The 27,256-nt window shown below is 37.6% G+C and overlaps 1 protein-coding gene across 6 annotated transcripts in view; it reads left to right on the forward strand.

Annotated features, from left to right (window-relative positions):
* The window catches only part of sox5 (SRY-box transcription factor 5), a 283,238-nt gene that overhangs the window by 103,069 nt on the left and 152,913 nt on the right, over positions 1–27,256 (forward strand). For all 6 annotated transcript variants that reach the window (XM_055190505.2, XM_073868214.1, XM_073868215.1 and 3 more), the window contains one exon: positions 17,605–17,653. The gene's annotated coding sequence lies outside the window, so the exon portion shown is untranslated. The remainder of the gene's footprint in view (positions 1–17,604; positions 17,654–27,256) is intronic.

The following is a 27,256-nucleotide window of genomic DNA, read 5'->3' on the forward strand; positions in this document are numbered from 1 at the left end:
GTGTTTTAGCTTTACGCTAGCATCTACACTACACATCAGATTACCTCAAACGTCACTGCTTGTTTTTGTAATAAAAATATATCTTGATCTTTAAAGGTACAGTTTGGGTGATTCTCGCAAAATTAGACTTATGAGGTGTCATGAAATTTTTTTTAAAAAAAAGGTAATTGCAAAGTAAGAGTATCAAAATAAAATGCATACAGTTACAAACATCTCTTTATGTAGCATACTATTTTGCACATGATTTCAAATGACATCATACAAACCAACTTTGTTGTTTTTTCCACATTTAAGGGGAAAAGTTGCATTACCGCAACGTGTTCATGACTGGATTTGGGTTCTTTGACATGGAAAATATTTATATTTAAAAAATCTAAAAAAATAAAAAGTTTTAGTGCACGTTATACTATGTGATGAACATGTGATATTTCGTAATCATTGGTAAATGTAGAGACAATAATAAAGAATATAAATGTGTACAAGAAAATTTTTCTCATTCTCCACAACAAGTTTCAATCATTGTTTAAGACCTCAAGGAACTAACAATTCAAAAAAAAAAAAATGTTGGAAGGGACAAAATTGACCGTGACACTCAAGATAGCTACCAGGTAAGCAGTTAATATTTTTTCTCTCCAGATAAAACTTAAAATTTTAGTTTGATAGTACCTAGACAACTTTTTAGTTCTCATTACCGAAACATGAGTTTGTAAATGCATATATTTAATGTAATATCATGTTGTGGTAATGACAATTTTTTATAATGATAATCTAAAAAAATGTAAATAGTTTTATAGGAAATGTGTTTTAAATCCTCTAAAAATAAAATAAAAAAATAATCTGTAGAACTACTGTACAAACATGACAGTGACTTCCACGTAATCAGACCCGTGGCCTATGTAGATAAAAACGGTTCATTCTAAGTTAATAAAAACAATACAGTTCACTATGTAAGGTCTTTATACACCACTGATAATATAGTCATGTATATTATATTGCATATCTGTCAAGAGATCCTTCTAAAAGTTACATGTTGCCCCTTTAAATAGCTTTTTTACAATCTCCCCTTTAACTTTTTACCCACCCTAAAAAAAATTTCACTCAAAAATGTGTGTGTGTGTGTTCCTGAGAGACCACAGACACAAAAGCCCGCTCTGCGATTAAGCTGACACAAATGTGTCCGCGAAAATCACACACACACACACACACACTGACGGACACAGGACATGCCCGAATGCCAACAGACGCAGATGTTGTGTATGCGTGTTTATTTGTTATGTACATGTGTGTCTGTCCTCTCCACGCAGTATGTGTCCTTTGCCATGGCCGGGTCCCCTCATGTCCTGTCGCATTCAGAGACTCTTCCTCATGAAAGTAGACAGAAGGGACCCGAAAAGACAAGCAGCACAACACACACAGAAATCCACACACACATAACAGCCAGTGGGGATTCGCTGTCTGCTGTAATCAATAGATAAATACTCTCATACAAACGCACACAAATGCATACAGAACTTGGGGTCCTACAACAACAAAAAGTGAAGTGTGTGTGTGTGTGTGTGTGTGTTATGCACAATAAACTAACATCGACAATTGTACAGCAATTAACTTACAGATTAATAAATGTTGTAGAAGTAAAATTCATTGTTATGTTAGCTTATGCATTTACTAATGTTAACAAATACAACCTTATTGTAAAATGATGTTGGGGTGACGCATTACAAGTAACGTGCATTATATAATAATGATAATAATTTCTGAAGTAACGAGTAAAGTAACGCATTACTTTTTAAATGCAGACATTGATATTTGAGTTACTTTTTTAGTTTAATTAATTCGATAAAAAATTATGTACTGAATTAAACTAAACATAGTCACATTATGCGTACACACCTGAGTGGGAAAAGTTTGAGTCAGAAACTGAGATGGCAGGCTAGAGCTCAACATTTTTGTGATGAAATATGCAATTTCTGAATGCAGAACTTTTCAGTCATAAAAACACCTGCAAGGCCTGAAAGAAATCAAGCCCCAGACAAGAAAAAGTAACTAAAAAGTAACGTAAGCATTACTTTCCATGAAAAGGAACTAACTAACGCAATTAGTTACTTTTTTGGGAGTAATTTAAAGGAATAGTCTACTCATTTTCAATATTAAACTATGTTATTACCTTAACTAAGAAGAGTTGAAACATCCCTCTATCATCTGTGTGCGTGCACGTAAGCGCTGGAGCGCGCTGCGACACTTCGATAGCATTTAGCTTAGCCCCATTCATTCAATGGTATCAAACAGAGATAAAGTTAGAAGTGACCAAACACATAAACGTTTTTCCTATTTAAGACGAGTAGTTATACGAGCAAGTTTGGTGGTACAAAATAAAACATAGCGCTTTTCTAAGTGGATTTAAAAGAGGAACTATATTTTATGGCGTAATAGCACTTTTGGGAGTACTTCGACTCGCCTGAAAAGTCCGCTCCCCTTCTCACTCTCATAATGGGAGAGGGAGGGTGTTACTGCGCCAAGTCGAAGTACTCCCAAAAGTGCTATTACGCCATAAATAGTTCCTCTTTTAAATCCGCTTAGAAAAGCGCTACGTTTTATTTTGTACCACCAAACTTGCTCGTATAACTACTCGTCTTAAAAAGGAAAAACGTTGATGTGTTTGGTCACTTCTAACTTTATCTCTGATTGGTACCATTGAATGAATGGGGCTAAGCTAAATGCTATCGAAGCGTCGCAGCGCGCTCCAGCGCTTACGTGCACGCACACAGATGATAGAGGGATGTATCAACAATTCTTAGTTAAGGTAATAACATAGTTTAATATTGAAAATGAGTAGACTATTTCTTTAATATTGTAATGCATTACTTTTAAAAGTAACTTTCCCCAACACTGAAAATTACATATTTGTTACATATACTTACCATTGGTAGGTATGACCCTGCATATGTGACCCGTCACAGAAACCTAAGTGGCGACATAAGTCGCCAGCACAACTTTGGAAATAATGAGAAAGAAAGGTTTTTTTTTTTCAAATTTTGTGATTTTAGTTTTTTTGCATAATCAGTTTATGGTCACGAAGAAGCCTCTCCATTTTTAAGAAAGCAGTTTTTGTATATTTAAAAGTGTACATTTTGCGGTTGAAATCGGCTTGTTTTTCTGGAGATTCTAGCAGGGGCGTCATTGTCTGTGTGTATTTACATACTGGATAAGCGGCTTTTGTTTTTGCCCCCGCCCCCACAGGGAACAGCGTGGCTACTTAATAGGCATAGATCGCCCAAAAATGAAAATAATGTAATTAATGACTCACCATTAAGTTGTTCTAAACTCTGAAGACCTCCGAGTTTCAAAAACATCATCAAAGTAGTCCATGTGACATCAATGGTTAGTTAGAATGTGTTGAAGCATCGTAAATACATTTTGGTCCAAAAATAGCAAGAATTACGACTTTATTCAGCATTGTCTTCTCTTCCGGTTCTGTTGTGAACCGCGTGAAGTCACGTGAGTGTAGTGACGCGGCTGACCTGTTCCTCAGACAAAAATAAAAAGCTGGGGCGCAACAGATAACAGTCAGCCACGTCGTACGTCAGCCGCGTCACTGGCTTGTTCGACTTTATGCGGCGCCACAGTCGGATAACGCCAAAGTACCGTGAGAGCTCTTCAAGAAATCTTACAGAGTAGTTTAAAGGCGGAGTCCACGATGTTTGAAAAACGCTTTGGAAAAGGAGACGGGCCGACTACCAAAACACACTTATAGCCAATCAGCAGTAAGGAGCGTGTCTACTAACCGACATCCTTGCCGGGTTGCGTATGTGTGGGGCGGGTCTATCAGCAGAAGGTCCAGATTCTATTGGGGTAGGGGCGTGTTTGTTTAGGTGATTTCAAATATCAACAATGGCTTTCAAACATCGTGGACTCCGTCTTTAATTTCGACTCACTCTCGTGGTACTTTGACGTCATTTCTCTGTCAGTTCTTGCAGCGCAGCATGAAGTCAAACACAAACAAAAAAGTCACACAGAGATTGTTGAATTCGATTGTTATAATTGGCTACATGTTTTGTCTATCAATATATAAGTCATTGGCTGATGGAGGAATGAGCGAGCGATTGATTACATCCCTAAAGGACATCACATTTTCGACGGCACTGTTTGAATTATCTATTATACTACCTCCCTATTTTCAGAAACAAAGTTTGACCGTAGGTTTATGTGTTTACCGGAACGTAAAGTGTAATGTCATATACAGTGTTACGACGTAAATAGTCCTCAGATTGTATATTATGTTCTATTACCAGACGTTCATGCGAAATCTGATGTAAACAATAGACTATAAATCTAAATTTCACGGATTATATGCATTTGTGGACAAAAATGGTCATTGGATGATTCACACATCTGAAACAGACTGGATTCGACTTGTGATCTACACAAGGTAAAAAGTCATGTTTATTTTTGCATGTTGTCATCCGGACTTCTGTCACAAAATACTACATATGATGCTAGAACATCTGTATCTCAAAATGGCTTTACAGGGGGCATGGCTAAATGAGATGTAAATGAGCCCTATTGTCTCTCCCAGCAGGAGAAAGGTCTAACTTTCAAAGTCTATTTTCTCGGCTTTGTGTTTTTAGAATGTGTTACATTCAAATTGCCACAACTTCTCCAAATCTTATCAGATTTCCATGTGTTACACATCGTTGGAAAGCGTACTTTCAGAATATGTGAATCACTCAAAATGCCCCAGATCCGACTTGTGTCCCTACTTTCCGTGACTGGTCACATATATGCATAGGTCTGGGTGTATAAATGACGACATACACAGACACACACTTACTGCCTGTTATACAGAAGAATGTTGTTGTTGACTCCCTCTGGTTTGGTGCATGGCAGATGAGAGATTAATTACAGCTTGTATGCTTTGTTTTTCAGATGTTTAATTATGGTGTAGCTGTAAATGACAAAGTGACGGTTTAGGGCTCTTGTGTGTATGTGTATGTTTAGCATATGTGCAAAAAGAGTTTAGTTGTTTTGTTAATGATACAGCAAAACTGTGTAACTGTTGTGTATGTGACCTTAATGGATCCGCATCATGTAGACGTGTATCTCTGTCTGTTTCTGACTCTCTCTCGCTCCGCCTATTTGTGTTTCTCATCGGTTCACCAGTGATGTGTCTCTTAGTGTCGTTAATGCGTTCTTTATAAAGAGAGGACAAAAGCAGGGTGATGTTCTTCTCATTATTAACTCATGAACTCACGCCGCCTCTGATCTGAGGCCACTAAACATAGTCTAAACATCACAGCTTTTAGAGCTCAGTATGGGGCAGTGGCTGAAAATGAATTATTGTGAGCCTCATAATGATCAGAGCAACAACAGATTTTGCTTGGCATAATTTATACAGTATTTTGCATTGATTTTGCGTTAGAAAAATTTGATTTTTACATTTTGGAATATGGTGGTAATATCTTGTCGGTGTTGCAAGTGGTTGCTAGGGCATTGTTAGGTGGCTTGTAGGGTTACTGTATGTTGTATGGTTTGTAAGTGGTTGCTTTTTGGCCTACTCTACTATTGGCCGAAGTCTGTCAATTGGTATAGTTAAAGGGGACATTTCACAAGACTTTTTTAAGATTTAAAATAAATCTTTGGTGTCCCCAGAGTACATATGTGAAGTTTTAGCTCAAAATACCATATAGAAGGTTTCATCGGACCCACGTGATACACGTCTGGATCCGAACTTTACTTCCAGTTTTGTTTTTCTTAATGGTCTGACTAGTTGCTAAACTGATCTCTTGAACAAATGCCTCGTTGAAAATAACAAATGTTTTGGTTTCCTAGGTAATCTATGTGTTGTTTTTTGCTTGTTATATAAATAAACTACGTTTAAAGTACTTTGGTGTTATTTATTCTTAGCGGAGTTTACCGGAAGTTACGTGCGGACCGTGACAGCCGCTTGTTTATGTTGTACTCGCTGAAACCGTCTATAGATAATTTATTGTAACATGTTAAAATTGACACTTTGTAGGTGTCCTTTTAAATGCAAATAAGCTGATCTCTGCACTAAATCGAGGTGCTGTGGATGTATAGTGCAGATTAGAAAAAAATTGTTCATTGAAATTTGGCACCCCTTGTGATGTCAGAAGGGGATAATACCGCCCGTATTATCCCCTTCTGACATCACAAGAGGAGCCAAATATCAATGGCCTATTTTTTACATGCTTGCAGGGAATGGTTTACCAAAACTAAGTTACTGGGTTGATCTTTTTCACATTTTCTAGGTTGATAGAAGCGCTGGGGACTCAATTATAGCACTTGGAAAAAGTCAGATTTTCATGATATGTCCCCTTTAAATACAGCAGATAAGTAGGAACGCCTACTAGCAATTAAACACACAGAGAGTAGGTGACCTTTCACCAGGCTTTATCTGTTTAGAGATAAGTTTAACATTTCAAAATGTTTAGTGCAACTGCACCTTTGTAGGTCTATAGAAATAGCAAACAGAACATGATTTGTTTGAGACGAGTGATAGATCATTTTTACCCATTTTTGATCATATGTAAAACCGTTTCCATGTTAGATGTATTGTCTGGCTGAATTTTGACTTCTATTCTGAGAAAACGACATTCAAAGTGAAGATATTTATTCATGGGCACCACACAAAACCATACTGATAGGCGAACACAGACGCTGGAACGCCGCAGGGTAGATTGGCTGTATAGCGTTTATTCTGATAGACCTCTTTTGTATAGTATCGAGAGGAGATGAAGAATAGGCTCATTTTATGTAAGTCCATCCAGGAAAACGTAGAGATTATCTTTCATCTCTCGGGCCATGCTGACTTTGTGAACAGGACAGAAGTAGTGTACGAGCGGACAAAAAACGCCCAGTCACGATAAATTATTAAAAAATGAGCCGGTCTTAGTAAAAGCACATCTGTGTAGAGGGCAGGAGTTACACGCAAACGTTTGCCATTAGCACATATGTGGGTGTGTGTGATTCTGTGTGTGTTTGTAACCCTGTGCACTGCATATGAACTCAGAAGCCGGTGTAGATAATGAGCTGGCCCGTACGTAATGTGATTAAAACTGTGAGATTTTGTGTCATTCTGCTGGTGTGTTGAGGCGTGCTGAGATGAGCTTTATTAATTTAATAATGTGAGATCAGTGGTTGGCTGGACAAGCTTTCCGAAGCCCCCTTCTCTTCACCTCACAGCTGTCCTAACTACAGCATGCATTGGGAACTTAGCAGGAATTCAGTTATTCATAACTAAGGTCATTTACTGTATATATAGAAATCTTAAAGCTACAGTAGCAAAACAACCTGTTTAATTTTAAGCATCAAAGGCAAAAGTTTAAACCTACACTATTACAAATAAAGGTAAAAAAGTTGTCACTGGAGTGGTACTCTTTTGTAAAAGTACATCACTTCAAAGTGCAAAAAAGCCGTGCATGCGGACGTTCGCGCCACAAATGTGCCGCCACAAACAGCAAGTCTGGAAAACACTGGTATGGTGTTCCTGATTATCATTCTGTGGATATTTTTCATAGCTAAAAGGGAGTTTGGAAAATTACAAAAAAAGCACAGATAACAACAGGTTTGCTCGGGACAGCGCAAGCACGAAGGTAAAGCTAATTTTGCACTTAGCATGATGCTGGCATTGACGATTTTCTCAGACTAATCAGTGATCTACAGTGTTTTCATGTCATGCCTAAGTATTAGCTCAGCTCGCTTGGAACCTCAACCGAGGTGGTACTTAAAAAAGTATTGGGTACTATGTACTGTACCCAGTGGAAAGTCCCCCAAAAGTAGCTGACCGACCCTGCCCATGAAGTACTATGCAATGGAAAAGCGGCATAACAGGTGAACAATCATTTTACTGACGTCAAGCTGTTTCGTCGGATTAACGTCAAAACCCAATGTCGTCCTGACGTCCATATGTAATGTTGAGTTGATATCAAAACACAGTGTCAGACTGACTTCAAGCTGTAATGTTGTGTTGACATAAAAAACAACGTCAGCCTGATGTCCAGATTTAATGTCGGGTTGACGTCAAAACCCAACGTCAGCCTGACGTTCAGATATAACATTGGGTGGATGTCAAAAACAACATTGGCCTGACGTCCAGATGTAATGTTGGGTCGACATAAAAAAGCCAACTTCTGCCTGACGACAAGCTGTAACGTCGGTTTGACATCAAATCCCAACATCAGCCTGATGTCCATATGTAATGTTGGGTTGAGCCAAATCCAATGTCGGCCTCAGGGCAAAATTCGACGTTGGCCTGACATCCAGATGTGATGTCATGTTGACATCAAAAAACTGTAACGTCGGTTTGACGTCAAAACACAACTTTGGTCTGATGTCCAGATGTAATGTAATGTTGGGTTGACAACAAAAACCCACGTCGGCCTGACGTCAAGCTGTAATGTCGGTTTGACATCAAAACCCAACTTTGGCCTGATGTCCAGATGTAATGTTGGGTTGACAACAAAAACCAACGTCGGCCTGATGTCAAGCTGTAAAGTCGGTTTGACGTCAAAACCCAACGTCGGCCTGATGTCCAGATGTAATGTCGGGTTGAACCAAATCCCAATGCCGGCCTGACGTCAAAAACCAACGTCGACCTGAAGGCAAAACCCAACATTGGGTTTTGATGCTCAGATGTAATGTCGTGTTGACATCAAAAAATGTAACATCGGTTTGACATCAAAACCCAACTTGGCCTGATGTCAAGCTGTAATGTCAGTTTGACGTCAAAACCCAACGTCATCCTGACGTCCAGATGTAATGTCGAGTTGACCCACGTCCCAATGTCGGCCTGAAGGCAAAACCCAATGTCGGCCTGAAGGCAAAACCCAATGTCGGCCTAAAGTCCAGATGTAATGTTGGGTTAAGTCAAATCACAATGTCGGTCTGAGAGCAAAACCCAACGTCGGCCTGACATCCAGATGTAATGTTGGGTCGACATAAAATAGCCAACTCTGCCTGACGACAAGCTGTAACGTCGGTTTGACATCAAATCCCAACATCAGCCTGATGTCCATATGTAATGTTGGGTTGAGCCAAATCTAATGTCGGCCTGAGGCCAAAATTCGACGTTGGCCTGACATCCAGATGTGATGTCATGTTGACATCAAAAAACTGTAACGTCGGTTTGACGTCAAAACACAACTTTGGTCTGATGTCCAGATGTAATGTTGGGTTGACATCAAAAACCCACGTCGGCCTGACGTCAAGCTGTAATGTCGATTTAATGTCAAAACACAACTTTGGCCTGATGTCGAGATGTAATGTTGGGTTGATATCAAAAAACTAGGGCTGTCAAAAGATTAATCGCGATTAATCGCATCCAAAATAAAAGTTTGTGTTTACATAACATGTGTGTGTGTACTGTGTGTAAATTTTATGTATATATAAATACACACACATTTATGTATAAATTTAAGAAATATTTGCCTTTAAATACGGTATATACATTTATATAATTTATATTATATATAAATATAAATATTTTATATATAAATATAACAAAATTTTCTTAAATATATACATGATTGGGTGTGTTTTTATATATAAATAATAATTATACACAGCACACACACATATGTTATGTAAACACAAACTTTTATTATGGATGCGATTAATCGCGATTAATCTTTTGACAGCCCTACAAAAAACCAACGTCGGCCTGATGTCAAGCTGTAAAGTCGGTTTGACGTCAAAACCCAACGTCGGCCTGATGTCCAGATGTAATGTCGAGTTGACCCACGTCCCAATGTCGGCTTGAAGGCAAAACCCAATGTCGGCCTGAAGACAAAACCCAATGTCGGCCTGACGTCCAGATGTAATGTCATGTTGACATCAAAAAACTGTAACGTCGGTTTGAAATCAAAACCCAACGTCAGCCTAATGTCCAGATGTAATGTCGGGTTGATATCAAAAAACCAACGTCGGCCTGATGTCAAGCTGTAATTTTGGTTTGACGTCAAAACCCAACGTCATCCTGACGTCCAGATGTAATGTCGAGTTGACCCACGTCCCAATGTCGGCCTGAAGGCAAAACCCAATGTCGGCCTGACGTCCAGATGTAATGTCATGTTGACATCAAAAAACTGTAACGTCGGTTTGACATCAAAACCCAACTTTGGCCTGATATTCAGATGTAACGTTGGTTTGATGTCAAAACCCAACGTCAGCCTAATGTCCAGATGTAATGTTGGGTTAAGTCAAATCACAATGTCGGTCTGAGAGCAAAACCCAACGTCGGCCTGACATCCAGATGTAATGTTGTGTTGACATCAAAAAACTGCAACGTCGGTTTGATGTCAAAAACCAACGTCAACCTGACATCAAGCTGTTACGTCAGTTTGACTTCAAAACCCAACTTTGGCCTGATGTCCAGATGTAATGTCGTGTTGACATAAAAAAACTGTAATGTCGGTTTGACATCAAAACCCAACGTCAGACAAACATCAACCAATACTTTGCCAGATCTCACCCAAATAGTTTATTTTCCTGTTGGACCAAACTCAAGCCTGGACAAAAATATCCCTGAAACAAACAAAAGCACAAGCTAATATCGATATATATTTGAAACACTAAAATAAATAGATGTGTGGTGAAATCACATTAAATAATATTATGGAGAGTGATATTTGGGCTAAGAGAAGGGTGGGGGGTTGTAAATACTTTTATATTATATACGAAAGTATAAAATATGGCTCCCTTAAAATGGTAAACATGCACCTTGGTGTAATTCAATGCCTTGTATGTCTGGGTTTAGATATAGTAACCCAACACACTATTTAAACACAAGTCATCAGATTGGGAAGTCTAATACCCAGCTGTGTTTTATCACAGTGTTTTATCACAGTCCTATACTGTACATCACAATAGACTGTAGTTTCACTGACACCAAACCAGAAATGTGTCCATTTAAACTCACTTTATACTAGATATTATTTAGCATTATCTTTAACTTGTATTAAATTGGCTTTAAACTATAACAAATGCAACACTGTGGGTGATAAACAGATTCTCCTCATAACACTTTAATAAGAAACCTGAACTTGTTTGACTTTCCCAGAGAAGGACCCAACAGTAAATTTATTTATAAATGAAACCCAGATGGTACATTTAACAAGAGTCATTTTCAGTCTTTGTGTGGTGGAATTGAAGTATGAATAATCACCCACAGGTCATACGACTCACATCCACACAGATTGACAGATCTCACACCTGCACACTTTTCTTTCCTTTAAACAAGCTGACAAATATCATGATATTAATACCAATTAACTTTTTTAACCCGTCAACCGCCCTATCAAGCCATAATATGTGTTTATAGGTTTAACAAAGCAAATGTTGAAAACATTGCATGAACACCCCCCCACACACACCTTCTGCTGTAGATCACAGCACTTTTTAACTTTGGGGATCTGCATTAGGCTTTTAATTTGTTTGTCAGTCAGTCAATAAGCATGTGATTCATTTAAGTCAGGGAATGCATGCCCAGTCATATGTCCAGCTGCATTATGCGTGTTGTTGTTTGTTTGTCTACTCCAGTGTCTTCTCTGTACAGTTTTGTTCTCTAATTGTGGGCGCCAGATGACTTTTATTAGTTTTGTGTGACAAGGTCTTCAGAGAGAACGCAGATGGCTGAAATTAGCCGTACAAAAGTCATTAAATTAAGTAACAGATGTAAATAGGTTAATCTCTTTGTTTTGCTTATCTCAGAGGACAACCTCACAGTCACATTCAAGTCAAGAGAGATAATTCCCAATTTGTTTCCCTTTTTCCACACGATTCATTTTCTTTTCAATTTTCAACCTAGAGCAATCGTGTGGCTCATTTCCCATTTGTCACTTTAACCCAGGGTCAATTTAACCCTAATCTTGTGTAGCCAGACCTTTATACTGAATGTCTGGGAACCACTTTGAATGGCCAAGAGGAAAGCAACCAATCACATTTCACTTTGTGCCGCATAATGCCAATTGGGCATCGTTTAAATGCCACGGCCTACCTGAGCATTGTTTCTAACCATGTCCATCCCTTTATGACTACCATGTACCCATCCTCTGATGGCTTCTTCCAGCAGGATAATGCTTGAATCATTTCAAATTGGTTTCTTGAACATGACAATGAGTTCACTGTACTAAAATAGCCCCCACAGTCACCAGATCTCAACCCAATAGAGCATCTTTAGGATGTGGTGGAACGGGAGCTTCGTGCCCTGGGTGTGCATCCCAAAAATCTCGATCAACTGCAAGATGTTATCCTTTCAATATGGGCCAACATTTCTAAAGAATGCTTTTAGCACCTTGTTGAATCAATGCCACGTAGACTTAAGGCAGTTCTGAAGTCAAAAGGGGGTTAAACACAGAATTAGTATGGTGTTCCTAATAATCCTTTAGGTGAGTGTACATACACAGGCTCATTGGAAATACATACATCTGCCTACAGTTCAGCATAAACTAAAATGCGTTATTCCGAGTATATTGCTGCATTTTAAAGTTGGAATGACCACTAGAGGCACTAGAGAGGCTTGTTTTTTCAGAACATTATTGATGTATATTCTTCAGTTTATGCTTCTGTGACTATGGCGCATAAACGTCTGATGTCGTCGACCGAGGTATGTCAGAAGGTACGTTGTTTACATGAATCATAGTGGTGGCAGTAATGAATGATCAAAATACATCTGTATGTTTTAGTCGGCTGTGTTGTATTAAATATAAAAGACACTGTAAGTTACTAAGCATGTTGCTTGTTCGCACATATGGCTATAAATAAGTACCAAATGGCACAAATCTATTTAACAATGGTGAGCAGGTTTTTGTGTATGTTTCTGTTTCTAACTTAATAAACTCACATCAAAACAGAGAAAATCCAAACACCTCTAGTGGACTTTACATCAAAGATACAAAGATTTGTACAAGGAGAAATTTATTTTAGGTTATGTAGATATGTAGGAAGAGCTACATTACATACACATACAGTACAGTGTGCAGTGTTTGGATGTCCATGTGGCTCAAAAGCATTGCATTAGCGCAAAGGTCATTGGTTCGGATCACAGAGAGCACACAGTTTGATCAAAATGTATACCTTGAATGCACTCTAAATTGCTTTGGATAAAAGCATCTGCCACAGTACATAAGTGCAAAGCATTCAAAGCAACAGTATGTATTTTATCAGTACCTGAATTTAATGGAATTCAAACAAATGACCTTGACGTTGCAAGCGTCACGCTCTCCCAGCTAAGCTACTGTACTTGCCCATTTAATCTGTAAACGCATTGAAGAAACAGAAAATTACTGTAGCAAGACTGTCCAGCGACAGGAACCTCCACAGTGATAGAGACTCACTTAGTATGACCACCTCTCTTCATCTTCCCTATTATCTGACTTACTTTTCATCTCTTCAGCCTTGTGAAAAAGCCATGATGCTCAGTTTCACACATAGTTTCTGGGCCTTATGTAAGTCGGCAGTCGTATGATTTCCCCCTCACTCACTTCCTTCATCTTTTCATCCATCCCTTCCTACAAATAAACAGGCCACAAGACCAGATTTGCTTTGCGGCCTGACACAGTCCCCATTTTCTGTGACTGCATTATATAAGTGTTCTGTCACAGAGATCAGAGAACAAAGGACCCGACTTATCTTGCCTCAGAGGGGAATTCCATCCCGAACAACAATGAGATGTTATTCTTCTTCTTTTCACTCCGATGGAGTCCATCGATATGCGCAGCTTTTAGGTTGCTTGACGTGTGGTCCGCATTTCTAGTCAGGGCGCTGAACTCATTTTCCTAATTGGTGGTTCACAATGAGCATTGCTTTGGCACACTTTCTGATACTGTTCATTTTTTGTGATTTACTGTTTTGTACATAAAATCATTCTGTGTGAATATAACCTTGATATCCTTTAAGGGGCCATTTCGCAAGACTTTTTTAAGATGTCAAATAAATCTGGTGTCCCCGGAGTGCGTTTGTGAAGTTTTAGCTCAAAATACCATAAAGATAATTTATTAGCATGTTAAAATTGCCACTTGTAGGTTTTTTATCAATAATGTGCTGTTATGGGTGTGTACTTTAAAATGCAAATGAGCTGATCTTTGCACTAAATGGCAGTGGCATGGTTGGATAGTGCAGTTTAAGGGGCGGTATTATCCCCTTCTGACATCACAGGGGGAGCCAAATTTTAATTCCTATTTTTTTCACATGCTTGCAGAGAATGGTTTAGCAAAACTAAGTTACTTGGTTGATCTTTTTCACATTTTCTAGGTTCATAGAAGTGCTGGGGACCCAATTATAGCACTTAAACATGAAGAAAGTCAGATTTAATGATATGTCCCCTTTAATATTGACTAGGTAAGGCCATGTCATACATTGAAATCAATGTAAAGTTAAACTTTGATGCTCTTCATATCATATTTAGATTAAGAGCTTTTAGCCTGGATTTTTACAGACAGGTTCATAATTGTTTTAATATAATTTAGAGAGGTCCTTATACCAACATCCTCTTTATCTCATATTCTGGATGTTGTCCTTAAACAGAAAGATGTAAAAACAGGAATGAGAGGGAAATTTACCCGGATCTGCACATGCTGAAGTCTGCAGCTCCGGTGTGGATCCGGCCCAGAGTTGTCTGCTGTCTGGGGAGAGACGAGTTATGACACAAACTTGACTCAAACCCACATTACATATTACACTACGGCAGTGGTTCCCAACCTTTTTCACTTTGATGCCCCCTAGTTGCCCAGAACAATATTTGAAGGCCCCCCGCTCACTCAATTTTTTCCAAATAAAATTAAATAGAACTTGCAATGACTAGACAGATGTATATTCGCTACTAAAATGGGCAAAAAAATAAGAAATATCTTGATTTTTGCTTATTTTAATGCTTGTTTTTCCAATTTTTAATAATTTTAAGTAAACTTAAGCCCCCCTTGGAAATCTGCTAAGGCCTGCCTGTGGGCCCGGCCCCCTGGTTGGGAAATACTGCTCTATGGCATGCGACAGGGTGAAATCCTTTTGAATCTAGTGCACTATTACAGGATTTAGGTGTAGTATTTTAAGGGGACAAAGCACTGCTTAGTTGCATTTGGTGTATTTTGATACTCCAGTAAAACCTGTAGTACTACAGACCATGTCGACCGCAGTATTCTGGTTCAGTTTTCAGTATAACTTATAGGGGCACTCCACTTTTTTTTGAAAATATGCTCATTTTCCAGCTCCCCTAACATTTAATTACCGTTTTGGAATCCTTTCAGCCAATCTCCGGGTCTGGCGCTACCACTTTTAGCATAGCTTAGCACAATCCATTGAATCTGATTAGACCATTAGCATTGTGCTCAAAAATAACCAAAGAGTTTTGATATTTTTCCTATTTAGAACTTTACTCTTCTGTAGTTACATTGTGTACTAAAACCAATGGAAAATTAATTAATATGGCTAGGAACCATACTCTCATTCTGGCGTAATAATCAAGGACTTTGCAAAAAAATTCCCCTTAGTTACTTTCAATAGCAGGGGACTATTTTTGGGCACTGCGTAATATCATTGCACCTCCTGCAGCCATGTTACGGCAGCAAAGTCCTTGATTATTACGCCAGAATGAGAGTATAGTTATTAGCCAAATCTGCTTAGAAAATCGCAACTTTTAATTTTCCGTCGGTCGTAGTACACGGTGTAACTACAGAAGAGTCAAGTTTTAAATAGGAAAAATACCGAAACTTTTCGGTTATTTTTAAGGGCGATGCTAATGGTCTAATCAGATTCAATGGATTATGCTAAGCTATGCTAAAAGTGCTAGCGCTAGACCTGGAGATCAGCTGAATGGATTCCAAAATAGTAAGAATCAAATGTTTAACTCTAGGGGAGCTGGAAAATGAGAATATTTAAAAAAAAAAAAAAAAAAGGTAAGTGTTCCTTTAAGTGTCTCTTCAGCCCCATGTGAATTTAAATAATTATTTTAAATGCTTTGGATTAGTGATGCTTCACCATGTCCACTAAACAGTATACTGCATCTTACCGCATGTTTATGATTGGAAGATATCTTGTAATTTTTACAGTCGGACAGATAGCAATTAATATTTCTCTGTTACTCTAATAAAACATGACCTTATTGTTTTAACTGCATTTCCTCTAAAAAATAAAATCCTCTTGTATTCATTTTGCCACCCTTAAAAGCTATTACGCTCTCTCATTATGTGTTTAGTACATATCTGCTGTATTTCAATGGTGCCATTATGGAAGACATTACTGCTTTTCTGCGAAGACGACGAAGATTATGTGGGAAAAACAAGTCTCCTAGAGACAGAGTGGTTTGTGTATGGCAGGTTTGCATTGCTTTGGCCGCGTATTGTTGTGTAGGTGTTAGTCGCCAGCTCTCACGCCCCACGACTGAATAGGCTCAAGACAGAGGAGGTAAAGAGTGCATTCAGCCCCAGAACTCATTTCGTCTTTTCAGGATCCATTCTCAGATTAACAGTACAGGCTTCCATCATGAGATGAGGAAGAGAAAAGCCACGTCACTGAAGACTAGCGCACAAAAGAGGATTTCAATCAGCATGGCACTCAGGCTGGCTTTATGGGTTGACAGGAGTAAATAAGTAAGAGTCCTGCTTGTATAGTGCTTTGATGCATGATAAACAAACATACACATACTTATCTTACCTGTAGGCTTCGTGTTTGATGGTTTGTCCTTATGTATAAATTGAACCATGACACTAATATACAAACAAAGTTTGTACAAAGTTTAACTAAATGAACATCTCCATCGATTCGGGTGTGAATGTAACCCCCAAAATAGCACCGGGGTGGTCCTACACAGAAATTGGAGAACTAGTAACCCCAGTTCACACCGATCTTGGATACGTGACTGAATGGGATGTTCATTTGAGGTTAAGAAGTACAAATGCGTTTACTCCGCATGGCAAAGATGACATCCAAGTTTTCTCGGTGGATTATACACGGCAACGTGCGAGATTACAAACTTACAATGAAGCTCGGCTCGTGTAATGAAAGATCCCAATGTTCTCTCAGACTATACAACCGCGGGTCCCTGCAATGTTCCCGAAAAGACATATACAAGCACGTCCTCTAAATCTCATCTGGTTTGATGTGTTAGTGAGGGACAGTGGTCTAAATCTCCCAGAACTACTCACAAATGACATGGTTTACCAATTCGGTCCTAAGAAGGATGATATAAGACTTAGCACCGGGTTTGTTAAGGAGAATGAAAGCTTGCCAAGAGCTTTGATAAAGCTTAAAAAATCCTCTCCATTCCACATGCTTAGACTCATAAACTCCGGACGTGACTTTTTAAGTACCGTATAATTTACAGATGCAATGACAAGTTCTGTAAAAGGGGATTAAGAGTGTTTTAAGTTGTTTATGGACGGGAACGTCTACACAATGTCTCTAAGAAGATTCAGGAGTTCTCCTGGAGCCCTAAAATAAAAATTATAGTTTCAAGGTAACACGCAGTTCGCTAGAACAACGTTTAATCATTTGACCAGCACACTTCAACACAAAAGCAATGAAATGCTTGTTCAGTCGAGGGACTCGGAGAGCTCAAGTGTAGTTTTTAATGTATTGTGTTTCTTTTCTTTTGTATAGACTGAAGCAGACGCAAGGACAGAACCCTTCAACACAAGAAATCTGACTGGTATGTACTGTAATGCAAGCATCTGCAAAAGGCCCACACAAACTTATTCACAATACTGCTTTATTTTCTGTATAATCAAAGAAGTGCAATGCTCTGGTGTCTTGAGATTTAATGTCTGAAAAAGAATTTGTACACTAAACTATTGGCTTAAAGGATAGGCATTATTTACTTACCCTCATGCAGTAAACCTTATTTTGTTTTTCCATACTAATATCCATGTGGTCTCAAAATCCACTTTCAAAGGTCTTAAACCCAGTTGGTGTAAAGCAGTGGTCTCCAACATGGTGCCCGCGGGCACCTGTGAGTTGCCCACCAAAGCACATTCTACCAATAGCCTCAATTTTAATATTTATTTATTACATATTTTTTATATTAGCTTGGCTTCTTTTATGTATGTTAACATTTGAATCAATGATAAAACATATCAACAAGTAAAATGAAATAAAATCAATTAAAATTGGTGGGTAGATAAAAAGTAGCCCTCCAGATTTGTTTGCAAAGACTAAAGTCACGTTACTGCAGTGACACGGATGACGTGTTATCCTCAGACATGTTTGCAAAGTTTTTTTTTAAACTTACAGCGTGCGTCTCCTTCAGACTGTAAACGGAGCCCAGGCGCACAAAAAAAAACCCAGCTGGGGCGCACCATATAACACGTCAACCGCGTCACTGCAGTCACGTGACTTTAGTCTCGCGCATGTGCTTCACAACAGACACTGAATAAAGTCGTAATTTTTGGACCAAAATGTATTTTTGATGCTTCAACACATTCTAACTGACCCACTGATGTCACATGGACTTCTTTGATGATATTTTAATTACCTTTCTGGAGATGGACAGCATACCGTGCATAGATTTTCAATGAAGGGTCAACAAGCTCTCGTACTAAATATAAAACATCTTAAACTGTGTTCAGAAGATGAACGGAGGTCTTACGAGTTTGGGTGAGTCATTAATGACATTATTTTCATTTTTGGATGAACTATCCCTTTAAAGTATGGCTCAGGCATCCAAATACTTTTCATGTGGATCTTAAAAGTCCAGATGACATCACAGCCTCATGGCGCTCAGACCAGCATATGCTTCGTGGCCTCCGTGTTCACACACATACACGGTACAGTTCACCTAAAGATCTCCATTAGAAGACGGCACTTCAGGGGGCTGTTTGTGTGCACGCGTGGGTATATCATTCGGGAGGGGGTTGTTTGTCTGTTCATCTGTGTTTGTGGGTGGACGGAGCTGTTTGTGACCATCTTTACCATGCATGTGTGCCATACATGTCTGAGTGTGTGTAGAAGCGCATCACAGACGGACTTCAGCATGTCAGAAAGGATCGTGTCTCGCAGCTTGTAGTCATGTTTCGTGGAGCCTATGAGACTCGGTTGGCGATATGTGAGAGTTTGGTCTATTTCTGTCTTTCTGACTTTGGCACTGCCCACTACGTGCAAGTCTGTGTATGGCTACCCACTGCCTACGTATGTGGCGTGTAGTGGGAGATCACTATACCTCTTTCCTCAACCAAAGTAATAATGAGATTGATTTCAATACAACACTAATGTTTAACCCAGACTTACCCACATTTTAAAACGCATCTTAGAGCATCATAACAGCATATAAAAAAGTTTTACCTGTCACTGTAATTGCGTCATGCTTTGAATGTAACTTTACACCCTTGCCTTATTTAGTATATGCAAATGAGTCCCAGTCTCTGCTCAATTGCACAGCTCAGACCATCCATAAGAATATGTGAAATAGTCCCCGCCCCACCTCGGACCATAGATGTAACATATATGTAAATAGATGCTACATACAGAAATTTCAGACACATAACTTCTACAGTAAGTTTGGTTTTACACAATGCATACGTGAACTGCACGTTTGCGCTGATGTTAACAGGTTAAAGCACTCACCCTGCATGTATAAAAAGCACATGCAAGCAGCACATAGGCAAAGAGAGTCTACGAGGCATCCATAGATAATATCTATAACTCAAACTACTGATCCATGCGTTCACCTGTGTTGGTGTGATTGGTTACATGTTTGTGACGTTGGAAACGCAGGAATGAGACTGTATCCAATTTTATTGGGAAAATACTCAGCAATGGTGTTGAATGGTGAATTTGCACATGGCTTGTCTTAAAGCATGTTAAAAACACCAAATAGACATATAAAAAAACATTTCCCCCACAGTGGGACTTTAACAATAAGGCAACATTTCATACCTGTAATTTTTAAGGGGTTAAGCACAGGTTTGCGAAGCTCTGCTCCAAGCAGGCTACAGTAAGCCCAGATATTTGTGGCAAAGGTATACAATGCAAAACAATACAGAGTTTGAAACAGTAAGTTGTTTAGCAACCAGACAACAGTTATAAAGTGCCCCAATATTTGCCTTATTAAATATAAATGCACTTTGCACAGTTGCAGAAACTTTTAGCTTTAACATGAAGGAAACCAGTTAAAAATTTAAAACGGTGACAAATGATTGTATTCTTTTATTTATTTATTTATCTTATTTACATTTTGAAGAATACTTTAAAGAGTTGCATAATGCACTTGGTGCAGTCATTATTACTACTGTAACTATGCAAATATAATAATTTGATTTTAAAGCAACACTAAAGAGTTTTTGCTCTTTGCTTCCCCTACAGGTTGGAAGCGGAATTGTCCATTACCACTGTCGTAAATAATTTAGCCTACTGCAGCAAAGCTGGCTCTGATTGGATTGTAGGTCTGCCGTAAAGCAAGTTTTTGTAGTTTTCACTCGAACTACAGGACCGTGACCCGACGGTTGGAAACTTTTTTAGTGCGGTTTTGACCAATAGAGGGCTGCAAAGCGAATGTGAAAGTGCCGTTCACCCTGTTTCATGTGGATGAACGCCTGAAACTTTTTTGAAAACGTTATTATAAGGTAACAAAACTCTTTGGTGTTACTTTAATAGGAAGGTTTACAGATACATATACAGTGTGAAAACTCAAAATCTGCCTTCCCACAATAAAATGTACAAAAAGATGTTTTTGGTCCTTTAAGGTAGTTGTTATCATGCTGTTAATTTTTGTGATTAGTTTCATTTTAGCTAGTAATCTGATGTTATAGAAACGGGACGTGTCTTTATGATTGGCATTTGTGATTGACAGCTTCTCTGAGCAGACTCTCAGAGCTTCAAGGGAAGATTAAAGATAAACCTTACTATTAATTTTTGATTATTTCACACCGACAAAATGAGTTGTATTTAATTACCTTATTTTAGCAAGCCAGTCAAATGAGACGTTCAATAGGCGTGGTTGAAGTGGGCGCGCAAGCGTTTGCGTGGAAGTTTGGTACCATGGTCTTTATCTCCGGGCTCCATGGACGATTCCTTCTGCGCATGCCCTGGCTCCAAACTCATGTTTTTGCGTAACATGTCAGCACCCATCTTCAGACACTTTACGTTTAGTTCATTATAATGTAGTATAAGCGACATCAAATCCTCCATCTTTTTTTACAGTCACTACAATGAAAATATTAACACCATGGGCTCTATCTTACACCCGGCGCAATGCAGCGCAATGCGCAACGCAAGTGTCTTTTGCTAGTTTCCACCCTGCGCAATGATCATTTTCACGTTTAGAGCTGCTTCACCTGTAGCCTGTTAAGTAAATAAATGCTTTGCTTTAAACAAATCCATCTATTTTTAAATGTTTTTTTAAATGCTAACATTAATCTTAAACTGGTGATCTTCTTCCTCCGCTTAGTTTTTCAGTTTACAACGTCCGTCATCTAAATAGGGATTAGACATAGCGCCTGGTCAACTGGCTTTTAAAGGGGATGAGAGCTGAGACTCTCATTGGTTTATTGCACGTTACGCCCCAAATACTCCCATTTCTCCTTTAAAAAAAAGACCAACCCTTTTCGACCATGCGCTCGGAGCACAAACCATTTTTCCCGTCGTTAAATTGGCAAAAGTGGATTCGGACACACCCATTTAGACGTTGCGCTGTGCGCTTTATACAATGCGCTTAGATCGTTAAAATAGGGCCCCATGTCTTTTCTTCTGCATTACCTTAATTTATTCAATTCAATAGCACTTTTCACAATTTTGCATTGTTGCAAAGTATAGCTTTACAGAAATACATTTTAACACAAACAGTAGAGACAATAAAAAATAACAAAATATGAAAGAAAGAAAAATATGAAATACATGAAATACACTCTTTAAAATAGAGGTGCTTTAAAGGAAATGACTTTCTTAAATATTGTTGTCTTGTTTTTAGTACAAAAATCAAAAAATTCTAAATTCAAGCTGCATTTTTTATGCAAAAAAGATCAAATTTAAGTGAAAAGTATGTCAGTGGGCTAATAAAAATTTTCTTGAATTAAAGGGATAGTTCACCTAAAAATGAAATTCTGTCATCGTTTACTCACTCTCATGTTGTTACATTTCTTTGTTCTGATGAAAATGAAGGATATTTTGGGGAGTGTTTGTAACCAAACCTTCCGTGGACCCATTGACTTCCATAGTAGGAAAAAGAATACTATGGAAGTAAATGGGGTCCATGAACGGTTTGGTTATAAACATTTCTAAAAATATCTTCCTTTGTGTTCATCAGAACAAAGAAATTTATGTAAATGATGACAGAATTTTAATTTGGTGGTAAACTATCCCATTAAGTTTTTAATAAAGTTTTTTTTTTTTTTTTGCTTGTTTTATGCACAAATACACTTAAATGTGATATTTTTTTTCTAAAAATTACACTTATTTTCTTAGGTAATTTTGCTCATCAAGAAAATGCATAAGAATTTTTAGATATTTGTACTGAAAACAAGACAAAAATACTAAGTACGAAAGTAAATTTTTCTTACCTTTTATAATCTAAAGAACCTTTTTTGAAAGGATATTAAAGATTCTTTATGAAACCATTCATCCAAAAATGGTTCTTCTAATGGTATTGTAAAGCGCTTTTATTGTAACCAGTGTATGGAAATCAAATGTTTTGGCATCTTTGTTATCTTATATATTTTTTTAATATATATGAGTATATTGAGTCTGAATGAAAAGGGTTGCAGGCTAGATTCAAACTTGAGCACCAGGGCCAATTGTAATTTTTTTTCCAGAAATCCAGACAACGGTCAGGCATTTCTTTCTCTTGTTTGTGTGTTTCTCCCACCTTCCTGTATTCCCACCTGTACTTCCTCCTAAGGCCAACAGCAGCAGCCGAACACCTAATTGGCCGTGCGCTCGACGTTGCCGTTGTGATCATATAAATTTATTGGTGCTTAGAAGGCACAAGCTATTAAAACATTACAATAGACATTAGCGCAGGCCCGAGCAGCCTGCTCGGCCTAACGAACATATGCTTCCCTACCAATGCCTAAACTCTTATTTATGGATTTAATTTAATGTGCGGGAAGAATTCTAAATTAAATTTGGTGTGTGCCTCTGGAGAATGTCGGTGTATAATAACATGGTAATTTTTACACATCTTTATGAGAAATGAGAAAATTAATTCTTTCTGACAAGCTGTAATTACTGGCCTTGGACCAGTCGCAGCTGAACAGTTTGAGCTCGGCTAGTCTGCCAATGAAATGAAGAAGAGGGGAACAGATAAGGGGGACACACACAATTAAAGACGCACACACAAACAAACACAAACACGCACAACTGCGTACACCCACAAACACACCTACATAAAAACATACATGCACGGTTAATGCTAACATACACGGTCACGTATGCCCACCCGAACCACTGGACTCCTACGCACATAACAGTGCATGTGCGTAAACCAGATGTGCTGGCAACCCAAGACAGTGGCAAAATTGTACAAAAGTAAATATTATTACTGTTCAATAAAACTTGACAGTATTATTATTAAAGCGTTTGAAAATGTTGCCGTCTGTTTACTAAGTGACAGATTGATTTAAATACCTAGTGTTTGATTGGTCGCATAGTCTTTGACATCACCAACAATATTCAAAATACCAATCGTATTGTTGCATTTTTATTATTTGAATATCTGTGATCCTATCAAAACCAACCTGCAACCAATTTTTGGGTAGCAACCCACCCGTTGAGAACTACCGCAATAAAGATGTGTTTATGACGCATTTAGGTCTTGTTTGAGTCCTTTGAGATACTTTAGTGGTCTCATAACATACTTCTAAAGGTAAAATAACTACAGGATCAGCCTAAATGGTGCACCATGTTATTGGCGGAAGGCAAAAAGGGCAAAAACAGAGTTATTATACTGCAAAAAATGACTAAGTGTGTTTGTCTTGTTTTCAGTAGAAACAGAGGCGGATACTACTTGAGTATTTTAAGTAAATTTTCCAAGCATCTGTGCTTTATCACAGTGTTTGTCTTGGGAAAAGATTTACTTTACTTTACTTAAAAATTTTCACTACATTCTAAAGCATAGAATCATAGTTTGTATTATATTGCATATTAAAATTGATTTAATACCTAATTACATAACAATTGTGTACTTTTACTTTTCTTGAGTAAAAGTACAAAAGTACTTTTTAGTTTAGTACAAGTAAAAAAAAGTACTAGATGTGTTATGTACTTAAATATTAAATATAAACCAAAAACTTGAAATTATGAAATGTAGTGGAGAAAAATTATGATAATATACTTTGGAATGTATGTTTTCAAAAAAAAAAAAAACACTAATAAAAACGAATACTAAAGCAATAAGCCCCAAGAAGCAGTGGGTTTTATAACAGCTAAGGGGCGTTGTTAGGCACGACGCGAAGCCCCCCTAGCTGTTATAAAATGCACTGTAACCCCACTGCTTTGCGGGGTTTATTGCGTTTATAAAACGGTTACTTCATATGCATAACTTTAGCAGGATTTCATAAAATAAAACACAAATAAGTTGTAATTATGTTAGTACAAATATTACTCTTCCGCCAAACAAAGTAGTTCCTCAGAATCAAGTGTGGCTGCAACAGAGCGAAGTTCCCAACCAACACAGACGCAGCAAAGACACAATGAAAATATAATTTAAGACTGTGGTGTTTATTTTTAGAAATCAACATTCATCTAAAATATACATTAACATTTATATCGTGCAACTGTCGAAGTGATAATAAAATATGCGTGAAACATGCTTAACATTAACTCTTTACCCGTCAGCGTTTTTTTTTTTTTTTAAGTTGCCACCCAGTTTTAGTTGAATGCCTTACATAAAAATTATCTTCTTTAAATAAAGATAAAATATCAAATGAAAGAACAGATGCTCTGCTTTAAAAAAAAAAGTTTCATCCTACCTTCATTTGTTCCTTATGACCTCTCAAATTTTCAGCTGAAAGCGGAGATAATTCCATTTTTGGTGAAGAACTTTTGTAAGAGATCAAATTCAGAGCCATGAACAGTACTACACAGTGTTTTTAGTGTTGAGTGAATCGGTTGAATTTGAGTTAAAAACTCCTCAGAGAACGTTTTCTCTTTATCGATGAGATGACTCAACGATATTTATTGACATTTATCTGGATATCGCCATTAATTGTGCAATTATAGAAAAATTTTAAATATGATTAAAGACTGTGGAGTTTATTTTCATAAATCAGTACGCACTAGTGATATACTTATGTAAAGCATTCTGAACTGTGGGGTTACTGGGGTATTTTATCACAGCTTAGAACACGTTTCAACCAATCAGAATGAAGAACCAGTTTTATAATTAAAAATGTACTTTTATGTAGAAAGTAAAAATACTTAAGTAGTGTCCCCCTCTGAGTAGAAATATCTAAAAATTCTTAAATCAAGATGTATTTTCTTGATGACCTATTTTGAATGACTTATTTTCCTAGGTCATTTTGCTCATCAAGAAAATACATTTTAATCTAGGACTTTTTAGATATTTTTACTGAAAACAAACAAAAAACAAAGTAAGAACCTCGTACATGGCAAAAAATGACTTTCTTTCTTAGTGTTTTTGTCTTGTTTTCAGTACAAATATCTAAAAATTCTTAAATTAAGATGCATTTTCTTGATGGGCAAAATGACCTCAAAAATAAGTCGAGTTTTTAGGGGGAAAAAAAATAATTTAAGTGAAGTTGTGGTTAAATTTTTTTATTAAGTGTTTAAGAAATCTTATTTCAAGATTTTTTTCTTACCCCATTGGCAGATAGTTTTGCTTGTTTAAGGACAAATTCACTTACATTTTATATTTTTTTGTCTGAAAACTAGACTTATTTTCTTAGGTCATTTTGCTCATGCATCTTAATTTAAGAACTTTTAGAAATTTGTACTGAAAACAAGACAAAAACACTAAAAAAAGAAAGTCATTTTTGCCATGTACGAGGTTCTTACTTGGTATTTTGTTTGTTTTCAGTAACAATATCGAAAAAGTCTTAAATTAAAATTTATTTTCTTGATGAGCAAAATGAACTAGGAAAATATGTCTAGTTTTTAGACAAAAAATATAAACTTGAAGTAAATTAGTGCTTAAACCAAGCAAAAAATCTGCCAATGGAATAAGAAATATTTTCTTGAAATAAGTTTACTTTTTTCATAAACACTTAATAAAAAAAATTTTATTATTCCATTGGCAAATTTGTTTGCTTGTTTTATGCACAAATTGCTTCGTTTTTTTTTGTCTAAAAACTAGACTTATTTACTTGCTCATCAAGAAAATACATCATAATTTAAGAATTTTTAGATATTTTTTACTAAAAACACAAAAAAAAACTAAGTTAGAAAGTCCTTGCCTTCAGAGTTTTTTTTGTCCTGTCTGATGTCATCATCATGAATCGCTAGCAGGTCTTTCCCATCCAAGGTCATTGTCCATTTACTGTTCACAGCGAAAAATGACCGCACTACCGGTACTCATAATTAAAAAATGATCACACAGACTTTTTAACCATCAAATTACTAGATGCGTTACTTCCATGATGGCATAATAGGTTGCTGTTTCAGCTCTGTAGTTGAGAAACTAAGAGCAATGTTTTGGTGGCATGGATATGGTAGGTGTATATGCTTGAGATGCTGACTTTGCATCTAAGGGCCTTTATCATCTAGTTTATTTATTCATTCTGGTCCATTTTGTCATGCACTGTTAAATGTTTAATCCATCCATCCCAGTGTTTGGGGACCGTCAGGGGAATGCCATCCTAGTGGTCACCAGGGTAAATAATAAATGATGGTGTGTGTGCTGTGATGAAATGCAGGTGTCAGTCTATAAGATGTCTGTTTTTGTGACAGTCTCACTCTCTTTTGCTCTCTCACAGACACTTTAAAACACTGGGTCAGAGTCTATTAACTCTTCTGAAGAGTGTGCTGTCACAGCGTGTTAGCTGAGGGCTCCATTGTCTTTGACTCTCCCCGACTTTACTCACTCTCAGATAACAGGTTGAGCTCTCGTATGCACTCAGACCTTCCTCTTTCTGTACGTAGATGCAAAGATAAAACATTTATTTACATAAAGTAAGTAAGTGTTGTTTGAGTTTGGGGTCTCAACTTACTTTTGGTCATATATACGGAAAAAAAGCTGTCTTGTTTCAATTCTTTGTTGGGTAAATATAGACCCACCCAACCATTGGTTTACTAACCATGGGTTGAAAAATCAACCAATAGGGGTTGTGCACACCAAAACTTTTCAACGTGTCTGAAAACGCCCGAA

This window comes from Misgurnus anguillicaudatus, chromosome 1 (assembly GCF_027580225.2).
Source record: "Misgurnus anguillicaudatus chromosome 1, ASM2758022v2, whole genome shotgun sequence".
In the NCBI taxonomy this organism is placed as follows: domain Eukaryota; kingdom Metazoa; phylum Chordata; class Actinopteri; order Cypriniformes; family Cobitidae; genus Misgurnus; species Misgurnus anguillicaudatus.